At 48.1% G+C, this 20,660-nt stretch overlaps 1 long non-coding RNA gene across 2 annotated transcripts; it reads left to right on the top strand.

Annotated features, from left to right (window-relative positions):
• The first annotated feature begins 5,805 nt into the window (after positions 1 to 5,805).
• LOC123566873 (uncharacterized) lies at positions 5,806 to 19,588 on the top strand. 2 transcript variants are annotated; one of them, XR_012417296.1, is made up of 2 exons: positions 5,806 to 6,054; positions 15,307 to 19,588. It is a non-coding gene; the product is annotated as an uncharacterized lncRNA (long non-coding RNA). The 2 variants fall into 2 exon arrangements; XR_006689566.3 differs by lacking the exon at positions 5,806 to 6,054 and adding an exon at positions 12,159 to 12,278.
• The last annotated feature ends 1,072 nt before the right edge of the window (positions 19,589 to 20,660 follow it).

The following is a 20,660-nucleotide window of genomic DNA, read 5'->3' as shown; positions in this document are numbered from 1 at the left end:
AAACTCAGCTGCTCTAAAAAGCCCAAGTTGGAGGCGAGAAAACTGGGGCAAAGGTGACAGGGCTGGGGGTGAGGACGCCAGGCCTGGCTGCTGGATTCCTGGGCTTCCTGAGGTGCCCACCCACGCCAAGCACGAAGGCAGCACCAGAGCTGCACCCTCGCAGGCCCAGCGGGGCACCTGCACGCTTGCCTTCCTCTTCTCATCTGCCTCCTGCCCACCCAGGCCCTCTAAAAGCAGAGTAACGGGACATTTAGGATCACTCTGGAAAGTAAAAACCTAAGAAGAGAACAAAGAGAGGCAAAGAGCCAGACACTGGTCATGGCCAAGTGACCGCGTAGGATGAGAGCTCTGCATTCCACAGGGCTGACCTGCGGCGGGCCTTCCGGGCAGTGGCCTGGCTGCGCGGGGGATGGGCCCTGGGGGGTCTCTGGACAGCACTCCAGGCTGCAACAGTGGTGCTGACGCAGAACCCCCACAAGGGTTGCTCTGGCCGCCTGGGAGAAGACCCCTTGCCACTGTGCATGAGGACATCATGTGTGGATGTGCGGATGCATAGGATCGATCATACGTGTATGTGACCATGGGGATGTGTGTGCACACATGTGTGTGTGAGCGTGGGGGTGTGTATGCATGTGCGTGAGCGTGGGGGTGAGTGTGCATGTGTGTGTGGGGTGAGTGTACATGCATGTGTGTGTGAGCATGGGGGTGAGCGTGGAGGTGAGTGTGCGTGTGTGAGCATGGGTTGAGTGTGCATGCATGTGTGTGTGAGCATGGGGTGAGTATACATGTATGTGAGCATGGGGGGTAAGTGTGGGGGTGAGTGTGTGTGCGTGTGTGAGCGTGGAGGTGAGTGTGCATGTGTGCGTTATGTGTGGGGTGAGTGTACGTGTGTGTGAGTGTGGGGGTGAGTGTACGTGTGTGTGAGTGTGGGGGTGAGTGTACGTGTGTGTGAATGTGGGGGTGAGTGCATGCATGTGTGTGGGGGGAGTGCATGCATATGTGTGTGTGTGGAGTTATGCCTGTGAGGATATATGTGTAGATGAGCCTACATGTGAGTGTGAGTGTGCCTGTGTGTAAGGATATATAAGTGTGTGTCTTTGTATGTGTATTTATGTGTGTGAATGAGGGTGTGAATGTGCCTGTGTGTATGTAGAGGTGTTTGAGTGTGTGTGTGTGGCTGTATGTATAAGTGTGTGTGAGAGTGTGCCTGTGCATATGTATAAGTGTGTGTGTGCCTGTGCTTGTATGTATGAGTGTGTGTGTGAGTGGGTCTATGCATATGTATAAGTGTGTGTGAGTGAGGGTGAGTGTGCCTGTGTATATATGTGTATGTGAGAGAGTGGGCCTGTACATATGTGTGTGTGAGTGAGGGTAAGTGTGCCTGTGTGTATGTAGGTACAAGTGTGTGTGTGTGCCTGTGCCTGTGTGTATGTATGTGTGTGTGTAAGTGGGCCTGTGCGTATATGTAAGTGTGTGTGAGTGAGGGTGAGTGTGCCTGTGTGTAGAGGTGTGTGTGTTTGAGTGTGTGTGTGTGCCTGTGTATATGTATAGGTGTATGTATGAGTGTATGTGTGTGTGCGCCTGTGTGTGTATAAGTGTGTGAGTGGGTGTGAGCACGTGTGAGCACTTCCCACAGCACAGGCCAGTCCTCTCCCAGCACACCCCTTGTGGCCCCCCCTGCTGACTTGCTTCCAGCCCAGCACGCACAGGCCCTCAGTGCTGCCTCTCCCTCCCTATTTCTTATTTCCCTTGGCCTGGGCATGAGCACCGTGTCCCCCCTCTGGCTCCTACCACACTCAGGGCCACCAGGTGCCCTGCTCTTACCCAGGCTCTCCTTCCTCTGCTGGGGTGCCCCCCCAACACCTACATGCAGCTGCTGAGATTCTCCCTGCTCGGTCACTGCCATCTCATTCAGGAAGCCTCCCCTGACTGCTGAGTCATTTCCTCCTCGGAACAACAACACTTAGCACAGTACCCCGGGGCTGGGTGCACCTGGTGTTATCTGTTTTGTTCTGGGAAGGAGGGGTTGGCAAGAGGACACCCGTGGAGTTGAATCCTGGCACTGCCATCTCCCCACTGGGGGCTGTGGGCGGATTACTCTGAGGCCCTAAGCTTTGAATGGAGCAAGTAATTCTGCCCTCCCAGGCTGCTGGGAGGATGAGACGAGGGATCCTAAGGCACGAATGGGAAGGGCAGGCATTGCTGGCCCCTCTCCCTGGCCACAAGGGTGGTGCCCTGGTGCTAACTCGGTACCTCAGTGCCCAGCCCAGGGGCCAGCCCTCTGCAAGGCTGGTGCATGTGTGCAGAGCTGAACTGTCCTGCGCTGAGTTGAGTTTATGTCAGGGGCTTTCTGTGGGTGCTGGGGACACAGAAAGAGTGGGCTGTGCAGGGGCTGAACTGGGTTTGAATGTGGCTCCGCCTTGGACTAGACAGGGGCTTGGACACCCGTCGCTGGGGATAATGACACTGATATTGCAGAGACCGAGGCAACACCCAAGTTGTGCCGGCCCCACTCCAGGTGGACACTAAACGTGGCATCCACCCGCCCCACGTTTCCTCCTGTCACTTCTCTCTTCTGCGACCCTCTGCTTCCTCTGCGCTGCTTCTCCTCTGGGCTGAGAGGCCTTGCGAGGGACCCCTGTGCTCCCCAGTGACAAGAAGTGTGGGAGCGGAAGACTGGAGGGGCGCTCTGCCCTGTGGTCTCACTGGGGGCCTCCGATGCCTCAGGGCAGGGCCCGCAGGCTGCCTTAAGCAAACAGCTGAGCTCTGTACTGAGTCAGCAGACAGGACTGTGCTGGGAGGAACTCCAAGGAAACCCTCAGAGGATGGCATTGCAGGAACTCTGCCCAGGCTCCTAAATCCAGGGAGAAAGCTTCCCAGCGGCCTGGCTCGCACCAACTGACCACGCCTTGGCTGACAGTCCTGCCAAGACAGGGGCTATGCAGAGGCAGTTTCCCCAAATCAAAGTCTGCCAGCCACTTGCAGAAAAAAACGGGGCTGCCCATGGGACAGAGAAAGGTCACCCAGGACCCCCACCGCCCAGGGGAAGCCAGGAGCAGGGCCTGGCCTCTTTCTTGCCTGGTTCTGGTTTCCTTGGCTCTGGGACTGCCATGGGGGATGGTTCCAACCTGCTCCATCGAGACGACTTCGGCTTCACCAAGTGGCCATCCCATCATCCCCTGAGTCCAGAGATGGAAGCTTCAGGGCAGCTCTGAAGATCTGGTTTCCTGAGAGGGAAAGTGAGGTGGGGTGGAGTCTCCACTCTGCCTCGCCCTGTCTTGGTGGTTGTCAGCGCCTGTGCTGCCCATCCTGTACCAGCCTTTCTGAGAGCTCTCCCTCTGGCTGAGACACGATCACCCAATGTCCCTGGCGGTGCCCTCATCTCCAAAGCCGCACCAGGTGGGGCATTTATCTATCTGCTCAGTAAGCCTGGCTGCCAGAGTCAGCCCATTTCCATCAGGGTCTTCTGTGCCAGCGGGGGAGCCTCTGCCATTTTCCAGCCTCCCTGAGCCTCTTTTCAAGCGTGGGGTGGGGTTGATGATGACACCTTTGCCCAGGCTCATTGTGAGGATAGAATGGGAAAATGCACCCCTACCTGCAGAACCCCTGGGCCCCCTTGAGCCTAGTGTCTGTACACTGGCCCGAGGAGAACACAAGTTAGACCCCAGACAGGTCGAGGACAATGTGTGCAGGCATCTCTTAATCCAGCAGGACACAGTAGAGCTCCCCCAAATTCCCATCTGAGCGTTTCTCTTCACCCACGAGTGCCCTCTCGGCACAGCCTCCTAGCTGCTGCCCGCCCCCAGCATGAGGCCAGCCTCCCCTCTCCTGCCTTCCCGCCCGGCTGCCTGCCGGCGAAGGAAAGCCATCTATCTTGCCCTCTCTTGGTCTCTCCCATTTGCGTCTCCTCCAGAAATTTTATTTCTGAGCTGCATGAACAAAGGGTCCCCTTTCCTAGTTGGACGATGACAGGTGCTTGGAAGCACTGGTGACCTTGTTTTATTTCTCCACTGTCACATGTGGAGTTCTACATGGTGCATGGCCCCTTTGGGCGGTTGAATTGAGACTGGTTCATGTGGCTGCTGTTGCTGCTGCTGTCATTGTGGTTCCCAGGTGAGCGGCCCCTTCCATGCCTGAGGACAGGGATCCTCCAGAGGCACTGGAGCTGCTGACGTGTCTGGGGGCTGCTCAGAGGTGCTGGCTTTCAGGGCCCAGCCGCCTCAGCTTGGGGGCTCCCCTGTGGGTTAGCAGTTTCTGCACCTGGCCCACAGATTGATTCTGGACCTGGGTCTTTCTTGTGCCCAAATAGCCCAGCCGGAAGTCAGGGCTCAGCATGCTTTTTGCGTTATAGGTTTTCATTCAAGTTCATTATGGACAGTATGTTGATGTCATGTGGGACTGCAAACTGGTCAAGCCTCTGGCCCGGAGCCTTCCCTGGCTCCCCAGCCCTGTCAGGACAAAGGCCTGGCTCTTTAGGCTCTTTGGGCACTTTGGGGGTCTGGGCTCTGCTTGCCTCTCAACTCTCCCTGAACTTAACCTCAGGTCCTTTGCACGTGCTGTTCTTGCTGTCTGCAGTGATCTTACAAACCTGCCCCTTCTCTCAGCCTGGGCTCGTTCTGATTCACCTCTCAAAATTCAGATGCCTCATTCTCAGCCTCATGTGGTACTGCTCAAGAATAGGAGGACCCTCCTGGCCTCACAGGCCCCCGTCCCACCCCATCAGAACACTTCTTGGTCCAGCTCAGAGTCACGTGCCTTCTTCTCTGGCGTACTCGCGCTCCCAGCCCCACTCTGAGCTCTGTGAGGACAGGGGCTGCCCCTGCCTCGCCGCTGTCCTGTCCTCAGTACCTACTGTGGGATTGAGACTCACCAAAGGTCAAATGAACGAATAAACCTTTTTTGTTTTTGGTTCAAATTCCATTATTTTAGCAAAGAAAATCTTAGTTTTGGTTTAAGAGGATTTACCACAGAGTCATCTTTTAAATGATGTTACTTCCGGCTTTGAATAAAATCTTAAAAATAGTAAACACTTTGTTTTTTATTCTTGCTTTGAGGTGAAATATTGTTTGTTAAGTTTCTGGAATCCTGGCTGGGTCTGGTCTCTGTAAAAAGTAAAACTTCTCAGTCGGACCAATTATTTGTTCATGGAAAAAGGAAAAAAATTCATATCCAGCAGTTTGGTTAAATGAAATCCCCCCACCCCACCCCCTACTCCCTGAGGTTGAAGTTCTTGCAGGGCCCCTGTCAGCTGGGCCTGGGAGCAGGTGGTGGGGAGGCTGGTGCTGGTGCATTTTCTGCTTCCACTTTTGGATGATTTAATGCTCTGGGGGAAATGCTTTGAAAAGAGCCCTCCTCTTGCCAGCCCCTCAGCAGGTTAGTTTAGCTTAGTAATTAGCAGTCACAATAGGAGCGAGGATAATTATCCCCCGAAGTAAAGAGAAAAACAGATGTTTTTAAAGCTGCACGTTAGAGATTTTGCCTTTCGATTGTAATAGTTTAGCATGTGAAATGAATTAGATGCCGGCTTTTCCTGGGACTTCGTTTCCAAGGTAGGTTAAGGGAAAACCCCGCTGTTTTCAAAAAGAACCGTCTTGGATTGGGCACGTGGGGTGGGGGCAAACACACGTGACAATTTTCAAAACCTAGCAAGAAGCAAGGGAGGCTGGACTGAATAAATTAATGAGTTTTCCGCTCCTGGGATTTGAGTTAAAGCTTTCTCATAATTGAAAATTGGGGCATGCTCCTCTGTGCTGGAACACAAAGCTACAGGTGTGTGCTTACGGCCTGGCACAGCTGTCGCATCTCACACGGAGATTAAGAGTGGAATGCGTCGGGACTGCAGAACGGATGCCCGCATGTTGGCTCGGAGAAGCCTCCAGGGCTGCTCTCTTTGGCTTCTCGAGCATTTCTGTGCTGTCTCCCCCATGTATTCACCACGATTCCTCCATAACTACGGGAAGGTATCTATTGGAAAGACCCTCAGTGTTACAGGAAAGGGGTCCCGACCCAGACCCCAAGAGAGGATTCTTGGATTTCGTGGAAGAAAGAATTCGGGTGAGTCCGTAGTAAAGTGAAAGCAAGTTGATTGATAAAGTAGAGGAATGAAAGAATGGCTACTCTATAGACAGAGCAGCCTGAGGGCTGCTAGTTGCCTATTTTTATAGTTATTTCTTGATGATATGCTAAACACGGGGTGGATTATTCATGCTTCCCCTTTTTAGACCATATAGGGTAACTTCCTGGCGTTGCCATGGCATTTGTAAACTGTCATGGTACTGGTGGGAGTGTAGCAGTGAGGATGACCGGAGGTCACTCTCATGGCCATCCTGGTTTTGGTGGGCTTTAGCCGGCTTCTTTACTGCAGTCTGTTTCATCAGCAAGGTCTTTATTACCTGTATCTGGTGCCGACCTCCCAGCTCATCCTGTGACTTAGAACGCCTTAACAGTCGAGGAATGCAGCCCAGTAGGTCTCAGCCTCATTTTACCCAGCTCCTATTCACGATGGAGTTGCTCTGGTCCACACACCTCTGACATCAGCACAGTCTTGTTCCTGGAGGTGAATGAAAGGATCAGCTCACTGGGGAGATAAAAGAGGCTTAGTCAAACGGGGTCCCTAGTTATGCTGGGCCAACTCTCGCTCTGCACTGGGCTCTTCCTGAGGCCTTCACCCTGGGCTATTTTGCAGGACCCTCAAGAAGTTTCATTTCCTTGAGGATGTGGGTTTGAGTTTCATATGTGCTATGGACCCTCTTAATTTTTGTGGGTAGACCCTGTCTTCTTTCAAGGACTCAGTTTGTTCAACTGTAAAATTGATGTTGGTTTTGATCAGTGGTTTTCAAACAGTGCCCTGCAGAATTCTAGTTCTGAGAGACATTAATAGATGTTACCAAAAAAAAAAAAAAAAAAAAAGAAAGGAAGAACCTAATGGATAAACCTTCCCTTGGGTCAGGCTGATTTTGCCCCTCTGGGGCTATTTGGCAATGTCTGGAAACGTTTTTTGGTTGTGATAAAGTGGGAGGATGCTACTGGCATCTAGGAGGTGGAAGCCAGGGAGGCTGCTAACATCCCATAATGCCCAGGATGGCTCCATAGCAAAGAGGCATCCGGTCCCAAATGTCTGGAGCATTGAGAAACGCCACCCTAAAGTTCTAGGTCTCATTTGAATATTAAAGGCTATGGGCAGGGCTACAGTAAAGAACTCCACTTAACTTCTAATCCAGAATTCCTTCCATTCATTTGCAGGCAGATTCCCTTTGTTTCCCCACCAGTCTAGGATTAATGTTCCTCAGAGCATGCTCAGGAAACTGAACGAGATGTTGTCTGCCATTTGTTCCAGCTCTGACCATCCTGGACGCTGTAGCCAGGGAACCGAAACCCCAAGAATGACTCCGGGGCTTTTCGTCACCCAGCTCTGGTGCAGGGCGTCTTGCAGAGAAAGTGTTCAGGGAATGCTGGGAAGTTAAAATTGAAGCTGGTCTTAGGGCAGTTTCCCTGATGCAGGGCCTGAAACAGAGACTTATTCTCATGGTTTACTGGAAAAGAGCTCTCAGGGAAGTGTGACAGGCAGGGAAGGAGCTAAGCAAAGGGGTGGCCTCTGCTGGAGACCTGTTTCTGCCTGAACCCCAGCGGGTGATGGAGGGGGCTTGAGAGCTCCAGAGCTTGGGGAGCTCCGGATGGGGGTGGGGCGTATGAGTTGATGACAGTGTTGAAGTCACCTTGAGTGGGAAGCCCATCTCTCTTTCCTTCCATGGGTCCTTCCTGCATGGGCCTTGGCCTATGGGTGGGTGTAGCCTCCCAGGTAAAGCTTCACCTCTCTGGAGGTGGGGAAGGCTGTGAGCTGTTAGCAGGCCAGCCCCACAGCTTCCAGGGGCTGGCTGCAAAAGCAGGCAGAGAGAGGGGACCTGGACGAGGCACCAGCAGCCCCTACTATGAGGTAGCACAGCGTGCAAGTGCTTAGAACTCTCAAAGAGCAGGGAGGAAAAGAGTCGCCTTTGCTTAACCAGACTTCCTTGGACTTTTTTTTTTTTTTTGAGACGGAGTCTCGCTCTGTCGCCCAGGCTGGAGTGCTGTGGCCGGATCTCAGCTCACTGCAAGCTCTGCCTCCCGGGTTCACGCCATTCTCCTGCCTCAGCCTCCCGAGTAGCTGGGACTACAGGTGCCCGCCACCTCACCCGGCTAGTTTTTTTGTATTTTTAGTAGAGACGGGGTTTCACCATGTTAGCCAGGATGGTCTCGATCTCCTGACCTCGTGATCCGCCCGTCTCGGCCTCCCAAAGTGCTGGGATTACAGGCTTGAGCCACCGCGCCCGGCCTCCTTGGACTTTTAAAACTTTCCTCCCCCAACTTTCTGGGATGCTATTGCTGCTGAAAAGCATGGAGCCCCCAAGAGTCAGAGGGCTACCAGAGAAGATAGTTGAGGGGGAAACCAGCCACTAGCAATGTCAGTCACTTGGTGAACACCTGCATAGACCAGGCCCTTAACCAGGGCCTATTTCAGAGGAGGAGCCTGGGTTCTGAGTGGCCCAAGATCACACAGCTGATAGGTGTCAGAGAATCAAGACTTTTGACCTCTCTTCACACCATTCTCCACATGGGCCATAAACCCTCTTCAGAATGGCAGGGTGGGGTTGACAATGAAGTAAACAAGGGTGAAATATGCAAGTACATGATGGAGTTACTTAATTAGCCTCATATTTGAAAACATGAGGCTTCAAATTGGATGCTAGTGGAACATTCTGGCCCACATCCCCTGTTCCTTTTCCCAGCCCTGAACCCCATGTTCACCATTTCATGGGTGTTAGCTACTGACACCTCCCCAGCTGGTTCACAGCCATTGGAAGGTAGAGGCACTTCTGGGCAGACTTGAGAGGCAGCCTGTCTTTGTGGGAGGACACTGGACTTGGAGTCAAAGATTCTGCTGCCATGGAATGGCTAACAGTGGCATTGTATCACTTCATATGGGTTTACTATAATTTTCATGAGTAGTAATTTATTAATGGACATTTGGGGTATTTTTTCCAGATTTTCCAATATTACAGGTAACAACACAATGAATATCTTTGTATATTCAGCTCCACCTACATCTTGACCAATTCCCTAAGGACAAAGTCTTAAAATAATTACAGGGTCAAATTTACCCACATCTTAAAGGCCTTTCAGAAAGACTATGCCGATTTCAACCCCAACGTTAATCTAGGGAGATCTCATTTCTTTGCTTCCTCGCTGGGCTAGGTCTTATCTTTGTCACTCTATTAGGAGAAAAATAACATCCTAGTGTTTTAATTTGTCTTTTTTTATTGTTGTTGTTAAAGAACAAAATTTCAACAAATGTTGTTTAAAGATGAAATTGGCTTTTATTTGTGGTTCATGAATGGGGCAGCATCCCATTCTTGTAATAGGAAGGAGCTCATATGGGCAGAAGAGAGGAGGCGGACTTTACAGGCAGAAAAGGGCTAAAGAAACAAAGAACAGATTGATCATTTCATGGTGACTTTCCTTATAGGGTTAAAGCAGACAGGACTTCCCTGATGCTGCCTAAAACTGGCCCGTTTGAGGATTTGGCTAAAGTCTCTCTCCCGATTTCTCATCAGGTCAGATAACTTCAGTTTGGTGACATGTGACTTCATCTTGGTGAGGCCTGGGGCCTTGTGCAGAAGCTCTGTCCAAATCCATGGGCTCCCACATGCTCTGTGTAGCAATTGTGAGGCTGACGTTTTCTCCCTGTGCGGATGCCCATTTGCATCTCTTCGCTGGAGGTTGCCTACTCATGCGCTTGGCCTGCTCTCCTGGTTGTCCTCATTTTCTAAGCACACTTTTCTATTAAGAATCTCAACCCTTGGCAGTGAGCGGTCTACCGACCTTTTCCAGTTCATAGTTTGCCTTGTCTTCATTTTGCTGGAGTCTCGTTTTGAAACCTCAACCATCCAGGTAGAGATGCTTCCCCAGGAAGTGGCCATTGGCAGAAACGCTGGTTTAAGGAACTTTCTCCTGCTCCACCCCACTCCCACTTTTAAAACTAAAAGCTCAGCTAGAACTGGAGAGTTCAGTAGGGAAGAAGTTCAAGGGGTCAAAGCATATCCTGTTCCCCATTTCACAAATCATGCTGCTAATTGCCCAATTTAGAGTGATTTGGTGGCGACACTTGGCAGCAGGATGTGAATTGCCTCACACACAGGGACAGCTGAGGAAGTTTTCATTTTGTTGGGTAGTGTGCACAGGAAGTCCCACGGGGGCTTCTGGGGCCCAGAACGCTGGTCCTGGAGTCAGCAGACCCGGGTGTGGGTTCCGGCTGCCCTGCTGGCAGGGCTCTGTGTGACTGAGTTGTCATTTAACCCCACTGAGCTTTCTGTGTCTGTAACATACGCCCTTTCGTGTTGTCGAGACCACCTGAAAGTGGGGAGATGTGGCATGGTCCTGCCTGCATGTGGTGACCCCAGGCCTGTGAAAGGACTCCCTGGCACCACCCTTCCCCTGATTTCTGAAGGGCAGAGTGATGCGTCTTTATCCCGGCCCTCACTCTGTGTGCTGGGATTCCATTTCCCCTCTCCATCTCTAAAACAGAGTTGGTTTTCAGTGTTGAGGGGAATGTGGCCACCACGTCCTTGGGCTGTTTGGTTTCTCTCTGAATAGACCTCTGGGTCTTGTACTTCTCAGGACTCCCCACTGGCTGCCTCCAAGTCCCCACTTTGCAATCACTCTTCCTGCAGGAAATAGAAACACAACAGGGGCCTTGTTACTAAATACACACAAATCTTGATATGGTGATGGCTTCCAGCTGCTGAGCACCTCCCGGATGCCAGGCCCCCACTCAAGGCTGCTGAGGGGTCTCCTCACATGGGCTGTCCATACAGTGGCCCCATCAGTCTTCCGTCTGAGGGACACTGGGAGAGGACTCAGAGACCAACATGCAGCCACATGTGCACACACAACACACACCCAGCCACATTCACACAGACTCATATTCTCATACATCCGCATCCACACACACAGACTCGTGCATAAAGACACACAAACATACTCACACACCACATAGACACACAGACACACTCTTACCCGTTCTCTCACACATACTCACAAACCACATAGACCCACAGACACACTCTTACCCATTCTCTCACACATACTCACAAACCACATAGACACACACACTCTTACCCATTCTCTCACACATACTCACACAGACACACAGACACACACACTCTTACCCATTCTCTCACACATACTCACAAACCACATAGACACACACACTCTTACCCATTCTCTCACACATACTCACACAGACACACAGACACACACACTCTTACCCATTCTCTCACACATACTCACAAACCACATAGACACACACACTCTTACCCATTCTCTCACACATACTCACACAGACACACAGACATGCTCAAACACAGTCATACAAACTCTCACACACAGACATACACACTCTCATACATTTATAGAAACTCACAGACATACATACATACATTTAATACACACATTTAATACTCACACAGACTCACACATTCTCACATTTACACATACAGTCTTACACAGTCACCAAGACACACAAACTCCCACATATGGGCACATTCAAAGACACAGATATAGACACACACAGGCACACACTCACACGATGGTGCCAGAGCCTCTGTTCTGTGCACATGATCTGTTTTCTGGCCACCACATATGAGGAAGGACACATAGACGGAGGTTCACTCTGAGGAGGGTGGTCAGGGTGGCCCCCGTGCCTCTGAGGAGCCGTGAAGATGCTGGGATATCCCATGAGGAGAAGAGATGACTCAGAGGGCCACCAAACGCTCTTGCAATGCTCCGTGAACTTTCCTGTGGAAAATCGATTGTTCTGTGAGGCCCAGAGATGTAACAAATGAGGACTGGAGGTTGGGGGAAAGAGCAATAACTATTGATTAGTGAAATGTGTGTGATGCAACTGCTATGATTTGAATGTTTGTCTCCTCCAAACTCATGTTGAATCCTAACCTTCAATGTGGCAATATTGAGAGACGGGCTCTTTAAGAGGAGAATGGGTCATGAGGGCTCTGCCTTCGTGAATGGACTCATCTATCCATGGATTATGGGTGAATGGATTAGTGGGTTACTGTGGGAGTGGAACTGGTGGCTTTTTAAGAGGAGGAGGAGAGACCTGAGCTGGCGTGCTCAGCCCATGTGAGGCCCTGGGCTGCCTCAAGACCCTGCAGAGAGTCCCCGCCAGCCAGAAGAACTTCACCAGATGCAGCCCCTCGACCTTGGACTTCTCAGCTTCCCAAACTGTAAGAAATAAACTCTTTTTCTTTATAAATCCCCCAGTCTCAGGTATTCTGTTGTAAGCAACATCTCTGAACCAGGAGCTGGAATAAACCTGTGAAGAGGGCATGGTGCCATCTCCCTCAGGTTCACGCTGTCCTAGAGAGGGACTTCTAAAAGGATGACTCAGTTATGGTCTCTGTGACACCAACAGGGGATGTGTGGGGACAGAGCTGAGGGTGGTGGCCTGAGCCCCACTGTGGGAGTGAGCTCCCTGTCACTGGCTGTATCCAAGCAGGACTGGGCAGCTGGTGGACAGGGACAGTGGGGCAAGGCCTCGAGACCTAGGCGGAGGCTTGGATGAGACACACATCCCTGACTCACAAGTGGCTGCTGTTTTAGGTTTCTCACTGGGTGGTTCTATGGAAAGGAGATCAGAAAGAGGAAGTAACGACTCCTTCATCTCCCTATCCCTCGACCCCAGCCTCTGGTGGCCTTGTCTAACCATATCTCTAGCATCAGTGGCTGGGAATAAAGACTGGCCCAGCAAGCGGTTCAGGTGATCAGTGCTTTGGCAAAAGACAATAACAACAACAAAAACCCACCAACTTCATGTTTCAGCAGATGATCAGTTGAGTTGGGGGGTGGCCAAGGGGCAGAGGTCGAAGGAGGAAGACCCCCTGCTCTGCAACTGATTTGCTGTGCCTTTAGGCAAGGCACCTGCCCTCTCTGGCCTCTGCTGTGATTTGAGGAGTTGCACTAGTTGGTTTTATGGCCACTCCAGCTCTGAAGGGCTGCATGTCACCCTGTACTGACCGAGCCCACAGAGGGTGGGTGGGCGGCACACCCTGCAATGGCTGCCAGGCCAAGATCAAAGGGCCAGGCAAGAATGTTTCTGGAATGATGCTATTTATGCCTTTCTGGGTTTCTGAACGAAACCCCAGAAGCAGAAACCACTTACTTCTTAGCCCCCAGGGGTTTCTTTCCAAGAGTAATATGTGCTAACCAAAGACAGCTGCATCAGAACCAAGACTTTTCTTCAAACTGTCGTCTGTAAACCTCCACACTGGACACAGCATCTGCCTACTGTAAAGCTTGGACGATAGCTTTAAATAGATAATCCTCAGGCTTTCGCATTTCAGCTGAGGCAAAATCCACAGCCAAAAGTAAATGGGAAAATTAAAAGCTTTCAGGAGCTTACATTTTTAAAATTGCAAAGGGCACCCAGCGAGTTATTTGAAATGACTCAGTGTTACTAACTGGCCCCCAGCCTCCCAAACCTTGCATGAAATTGATGCTGGTCATGTGCCCACCAAGTAGGCATGAACTTTACATGATTTCTCTAAAGGTCATGAGATATTTTGGGGTCCACTCCTTCAACCAGTCCCCACCCCAGGGTATCCAAGCATGGCCAGCTTTATGGGTGGGCACAGGGCTCTGGGCTCAGAAAGGCCTCCTGCTTGGTTTAAAGTTCTGCTGGGATTGTCTCAAAATGCTAAATAATTTTTGAGCAAGGGGCTCTGCGATAATATGACACATACTGAACTTTAAAGCAAAAAAAAAAAATCTCAAAATATGTAAGATGAGAACAGAAATACAAAGAGAACTTGAGGAATCCACATTCATAGATTAACACAGCTCTATTGATCAAGCAGACAACAAAAGTGGTACGGGTAATGAATTAAGTTAGATTTTATGAAAGAATACAGAAATAACCGTGCAGCCAATATATAGGTATATACTTTTTAAGAACATATAGATGTGTATAAAAATGTATCAGGCAGTAAATCTTGACTAAAGTCTCAACAAATACCAACAAATTAACATTATCTTAACACTGTCTCAGAGCACAGGCGATTAAAAATCAGCAGGAAAAAGATAAAAAGCAGGTTTGGAAGTTGCTATTGTCTGAATGTTCATGTCCCCCCAAAATTTGTATTTTGAAATCCTAACCCTCAAGGTGATAGGATTAGGAGGTGGGGCTTCTGGGAGGTGATTAGGTCAAGAAGGTGAAACCCTCATGAACGGGACCAGTGCCCATGTGAGGGGCTTGACAGAGACCTCTCATGTCTTCTAACATGTGAGGGCACAGCAAAAAGTGCCATCTATGACTCAGAAATCAGGCTCTCAGACACCGACTCTGCCAGCACCTTGATCTTGGACTTTCCAGCCTCCAGAACTGTGAGAAATAAATTTCTGTTGTTTATAAGCCAGCCGGTATACGGGATTTTGTCACGGCAACCCAAATGGACTGACACAGAAGTTTTAAAATGTTGCCCAATAACTCATGCGTGAAAGAGGCAATCAGGGGAATTACAAAATATTTAGAACTAAAGAATAAAATAACATGGCCAGGCACAGTGGTTCATGCCTGTAATCCCAGCACTTTGGGAGGCTGTGGTGGGCAGATCACCTGAGGTCAAGAGTTTGAGACCCTGAGGTCAAGAGTTTGAGACCAGCCTGGCCAACATGGAGAAGCCCCGTCTCTACTAAAAATAGAAAAAAGTAGCTGGGTGTGGTGGCAGGCACCTATAATCCCAGCTACTCTGGAAGCTGGGGCAGGAGAATCACTTCAACCCACGAGGCAGAAGTTGCAGTTAGCTGAGGTCCAGGCTGGGCAACAAGAGTGAAACTCTGTCAAATAAATAAATAAATAAATAAATAAATAAATAAAATAAAATAAAAGGATAAAAGAAGAGTCTAGTCAACTTGTGGGATATAGCAAAAGCAGCACCCAGAGGAATACGTGTAGCCTTAGTTATAAATGATTTAAGGGTTCAATTCAAGTCCCTAGAAATAACCTTGAAGTAAAACTAAAAGAAAAAAAAAGCAAGAAAATGATAAATACAAGAGCAGAAACTAACAAAATAGATAATCAATTGTTATACTTGAGATACTTGATAAATAGACAAACATGGTTCTGGACTTTCTTGTTTCCTTGGCATAGATAATTTCTTTAATAATCACACCACAAGCATGGTTATTTGTTGAATAGCTATATTCCCTATGAGACCATATTCTATGCTTGTTTTGTTCACCATTTTATCTCCACAGCCTGGACCTTGATAGATGGACGTTCATTAAACATTTGGAAACGGAATGAGTGAAAGGAATCTTAGCCCTGCCATTTCCTCTGCACCACTGAGCAAGTTGTTTACCGAATTGGAGCCTCTTTTTCCTCATCTGTCAAGTGGAGAGAAGGAAGCCTCCATCATAGGCTGCTGTTAAGCTTTTGTGCAATTCCCAGGGTAAACAGTCAATCAATGGAGAAAGGTGTAATTATGAGCCATGGAACTGGCTCCGACACTGGAGAATGCTCTGCTCGCCCAGCGGCTCCTCCTCCATCAGGTCCCTGCAGCTCTCTGAAGGCACAAGAGGCAAGCTTGAGAGGAGCTGGAAAATACGGCAAAAGAGAATCACAAGGAGGCTCAACAAGGTGACCAGTGCCGGACATGAGTCTGAACAGGGGAGCCAGTGCATCCCACCCTGCCTAGGCCGCCCTGCGTGCCTTTGCTGGAATTCTCACTGGCATGGGTCCCTCCTTTTATCAGACTTGTGTTGATTCCATCGTTATCTTACGTTCCGGTCATTTGCCTGTTAGCCCTAAGATCTAGCTTCCACTTTCCCCTGACCCTGCTGTATATCCCTGTGTGGTTTCTGCAAAACGTTTGCGTTTCCCTGGGGAAGATGCATTTTCCAGGCATGCTTGCCCTTTGGTTTCTGGTTATGTTCGGCTGATGGGAGGTGCTCATAGCAGATTGGAAGGCAGGCAGAAGGGAGAAAACAGGCTGTTTCTTCCCCCAAACCTCTCTCTGCTTTAGGAACTACCCCAGGCAGCTGCCCCATCTCCTCTGGGTTCCACATTCTACTGGGCCACTCTTCCTTCTATGATGCCCTCTCTTGGGTTCTGGAAGCCTTCCCCTTTGTCTGTAGCTAGGGCTGGTAGCAGCTGCTGTTATTGCTAATCTCTGGATAGCCTCACCATGTCCTTTGCCCTTTCTTCTCTTCCAACACCTTTGGACCTAGTTCTCTATATTAAAATTCTTTTCTTAAATCACCTGGTTGGGATCTGCTTTCTTGATTAGGGACTGAAGTTTCTTCTCAGAGAAACCTTCCCGCACCATCCTGGGAAAAGTAGCTCCAGGCTCTTTTCATCGTCTTATCCCACTGGTACCCTTCTCAGCACTAACCGGTACCTGAAATGGTGAGTTCGTGAATTGCTTCCTGTTTACTGTCTTTCTCTCCCAGCGAGAATGCAGACTCCTCAATGGCGGACATGTGGTCACCCTTATATCCCCAGCACCCAGCAGAGGGCTTGGTGCATAGGAGGTGCTCAGTGAATGTTTATGTTCTGTCATTAGATGCCACTAATCTAATGAGTGGCCTTAGGTCACAGTTGCTTTCTGTCCCAAGTTCTCATATTCTCATCCACCAGTAAGAGTTGGGCTTGATGTTAAATATCTGGGATTCTGTGACTTTGCTTTGCAATTGCTATTTTCTAACTCAGCCAATTTGGAAACAACCCAAAATTTCAAATTTGCTTGTCCAGAGTTGTCAGCCTGGCTCACAAATGTCAGAAATCACTAACTCCTTAGAGTGCTCTGTTCGACTGGAAGGCCATTTGTCCTGGAAAGCCATTGCTCTATATTAAGTGTTCAAGCGTGTGTACTCATTAGGAAGAAATGGAACAGAGAAGCCATCATTCAGTTTCGGCAATGACCTGACAACATGGGCAGCTTACACAAGCCATTCCAAATACCAGTAAATACGTAATTAAGGCGTCGGAGGCCAGCGAAAGTCAGCCAAGTTCATTCTGAGCTGTCCTAGCAAAGCATGGGAAAGGCTGGAGGCTTTGTGTTTTGAACTCCACGGCAGCCACATGCTGAACAGTCATTTTTGTGTGGACATACCACAGCACTAGGATTCTGTTGAAAGAGGCACTGGGTACTAAGTGTTTGGGCAGCTTCTCTCTCCCCACTGTCACTGCACTGCTCAGGGTCCCCTCACTTTTTGGTCCAGACCTTTCTCCCGTGTCCCACTGGCTTTTCTGCTTCCAGAATACCCACTCCTCTGCCCCATTCCCCTCAATCCCTCCTCCACAGTGGACTTTCTCAAATGCTTGGAGGACTGAATCACCCACCCACTTCATACACTTAATAAGTTCCATTGGCTTCCGGACAATTTCCTGGCTCCTTGGCACTGCATGCCAGGTTACTTAGGATCGGTTCTCCAACAACCTCCGATGCCTAACTTTAGCCATCCCCCTTGGTGTGTGCTTTATTTCATTTGATTTAAATATAATTTTTTTTTACACTGGGTCTCACTTTTGTCTCCTAAACTGGGGTACAGTGTTGTGATCACAGCTTATTGCAGCCTTGACTTCCAGGACTCAAGTGATCCTCCCACCTCAGCCTCCCGAATAGCTGGGACTACAGGCGCCTGGCTAATTAAAAAAAAAAAAAAATTCTTTGTAGAGATGACGTCTGACTATATTGTCCAGACTGGTATCAAACTCCTGGGCTCAAGTAAGTCTCCTGCCTTGGTTTCCCAAAGTGTTGAGATTACAGGTGTGAGCCACTGCACCTGGCCTCGATGTGTGCTTTAAACACTATATTTCTCGTGGTCTTCCCTTTCTACCTCCTGGTTTACCCCCCAGTAACTTTGCTTATGCTCCTGTTCCCTCCTAGAAGACCCCTTTCTTCCTCCCTCATCTGATGCTAACACATTCCTTTTTTCCCTCAATTTTTCAATAAAGTATCTGGCATCCAAGAGATATAAAGAATACACTACCAAGCTTAAGAAACAAAGTATATCAACATGGTTAAAGCTCTTTGTATATTCCTTCCTAATCCTTTCCTTACTTCTCCCAGGTAACCATCATTCTGAATCTTGTGTGTTACCTTTTCATAATGATCTTTGTACATGAATATCCGCATGCATCTCTAAGCAATATGCACTGTTGCTTAAAATGCTTTCACGTTTTGTAAATGATATCATACTGTCTATATTCCCCTATAACTTGCCATGTTTGCCCTCTCTCATGTTTTTGAGGTGCTCCGTGTTAATGCATACAGCCCCAGTTCACCCATTTTCAGTAATGTACAGTATTTAAATGTGTGTGTGTTTCTGTAAGTGTGTGTGTGTTTATTCTCTCGTGGGACATTTAGGTTGTTTCCTTGTTTTTGCTTTTATTAACCTACTGCTGTGCACACTGCTAACCACATCTCCTTGTGCACATGGACAAGAGCTCCTCGATGGTATCATGCAGGAATTGAAATGCAACTCAGAGGCCCAGCACATCTTCAGTTTTACCGTACGTTGCCAAATAATTTGTCAAAATAGAGCAGTTTATATTCTGGCCAGTGGTATATAAAACATTTCTCTTCAGTCTACATGGTTGCCTAACCTCTTCTATTGATAGGTTTAAAAATTCTGACAGTAAATGGATGTAAAATGGAATCCCATTGTCGTTTCGACTTGGCATTTTCCTGATTATAGGCAGACTGTTGTATATCCTCTTCTGTGAAATGCCTGTGTATAACTTTTGTTTCTATTTGTTTTTCCTCTAATAAGTTTTTAATGATTTGAAATATATTTTGGATAATCTTTTTAAAAGAGATACAGGGTTGTGGTGATCTTGCTGTGCTGCCCAGGCTGGCCTCAAACTCCTGGGCTCAAGGGATTCTCCCACGTTAGCCTCCTGAGGAGCTGGGACTACAAGCATGCACCTCCACAGCTGGCATTTTTTTTTTTTTTTTGGTGATATGTTACAAGTATTTTTTCCCTGTTTGTGGTTTGCCCTTTTTGTCTGACAAAACATTTTTGTATTATTTGTATCTGATTGACAAAATATTTTTTATTTAGTTAAATTGTTCTATTTTTTTTCTTTTGTGATTTTTGCTTTTTGTCTTTTTTCTCCCATATAATCTGAGGTAGGGATCCAGTTTATTTGTCATGTGGATAGCCAGTTTTCCCAGCACCATTTATCTAATTGTCAACCCTTCCCTCTTCCAAATTAGTCAACTTTTTTGGTTGAATAAAAGCAATGATCTGAGATATTCTTGCCTATTTTATAATTTTAAAAGAAATGTTTTTCAGTGCTTTACCATCAAACATGATGTTTATGTAGCTATTTTAAATTTATTCTATTGGATTAAGTAAAGTACCATATTTTTCTAAATAGCTAAGAACTTTTATCATGAGTGAGGGTTAAATTTTATTTAATGTCATTTTCTGTCATTAATAAGATGCTACTGTTTGTCTTTAATCTCTTAATATAGTGAAATTACCAATAACTTACTAATAGTAAACTGTCTTTATTTCTAGAATAACTCAATTTGATGATGATGTATTATTATTTTATAGGCATTGGTAGATTTGGGTTGTTAATGTCCTGTTAGTACTCTTGCATATATACTTCTGGGAGATGTTAGCCAGAAAATTTCCTTTCCCAAACTGCTTTTACCTGGTTGAATTACCAAGGTTACCCTAGCTTCACAAAATGGTCTCACCCTTTCTAGTCTCTGAAAGAGTTTACATAAGTTGGAATGAAAAGTTTGGTGGACCTCTCCTATAAAACCATCTGGGCCTTGCAGTTTTTAGTGGAAACTAATTTAATTTATTTAGTGGTCATAGAACTGTTCAGGTTTTCTATTTCCTCCTGAGTCAGCTTTGGTCACTAACGTGTTCATTAGGACTTAAGAATAAGCTCAGCCAGGCGCGATGGCTGACACCTGTAATCCCAGCACTTTGGGATGCCGAGGTGGGCAGATCACGAGGTCAGGAGTTCAAGACCAGCCTGGCCAACATGGTGAAACCCCGTCTCTACTAAAAATACAAAAATTAGCCAGGCCTGGTGGTGCATGCCTGTAATCCTAGCTACTTGGGAGGCTACTAGAGAATTGCTTGAACCAAAGAGGCAGAGTTTGCAGTAAGCCAAGATCATGCCACTGCACTCCAGCCTGGCTGACAGAACAATACTCCATCTCGGAAAAAAAAAAAAAAAAAGAATGAAGAATAAGTTCAAGTGCCGTATCCTGCAGGAAGTCTTCTGTGACATCCCCTGCCCGTAATAGACTAAATTATCTACCTACTAACTTCTACATGGTATTGTCATTCATTCAATCATACAATATTTATTGAGCATCTGCTATATGTACTGTTCCAGGTGCTAGGGAAAACCAGTGAACAAAATAGCAAAATACCCTGTTCTCACAGAATGTACATCCCAGTGAGTGGGAGGGCTGTCAGTAGACAATATACATGAATGACTTGTATGACAACTACTGGAGGAAAAAGTACAGCCAAGAAGGGATCCAAGGAGTGTCAGGACAGGCAAGGCTGCAAGTTTGCATTCGAAAGTCAGCTATGTCACTGCACACACTCCTTCTTTAGGAAATATTTGTGGA

This window comes from Macaca fascicularis, chromosome 9 (genome assembly GCF_037993035.2).
Source record: "Macaca fascicularis isolate 582-1 chromosome 9, T2T-MFA8v1.1".
NCBI classification, from domain to species: Eukaryota; Metazoa; Chordata; class Mammalia; order Primates; family Cercopithecidae; genus Macaca; species Macaca fascicularis.
The sequence above is the reverse complement of the archived record's forward strand: the minus strand, read 5'-3'. Positions and strand labels throughout refer to the sequence as shown.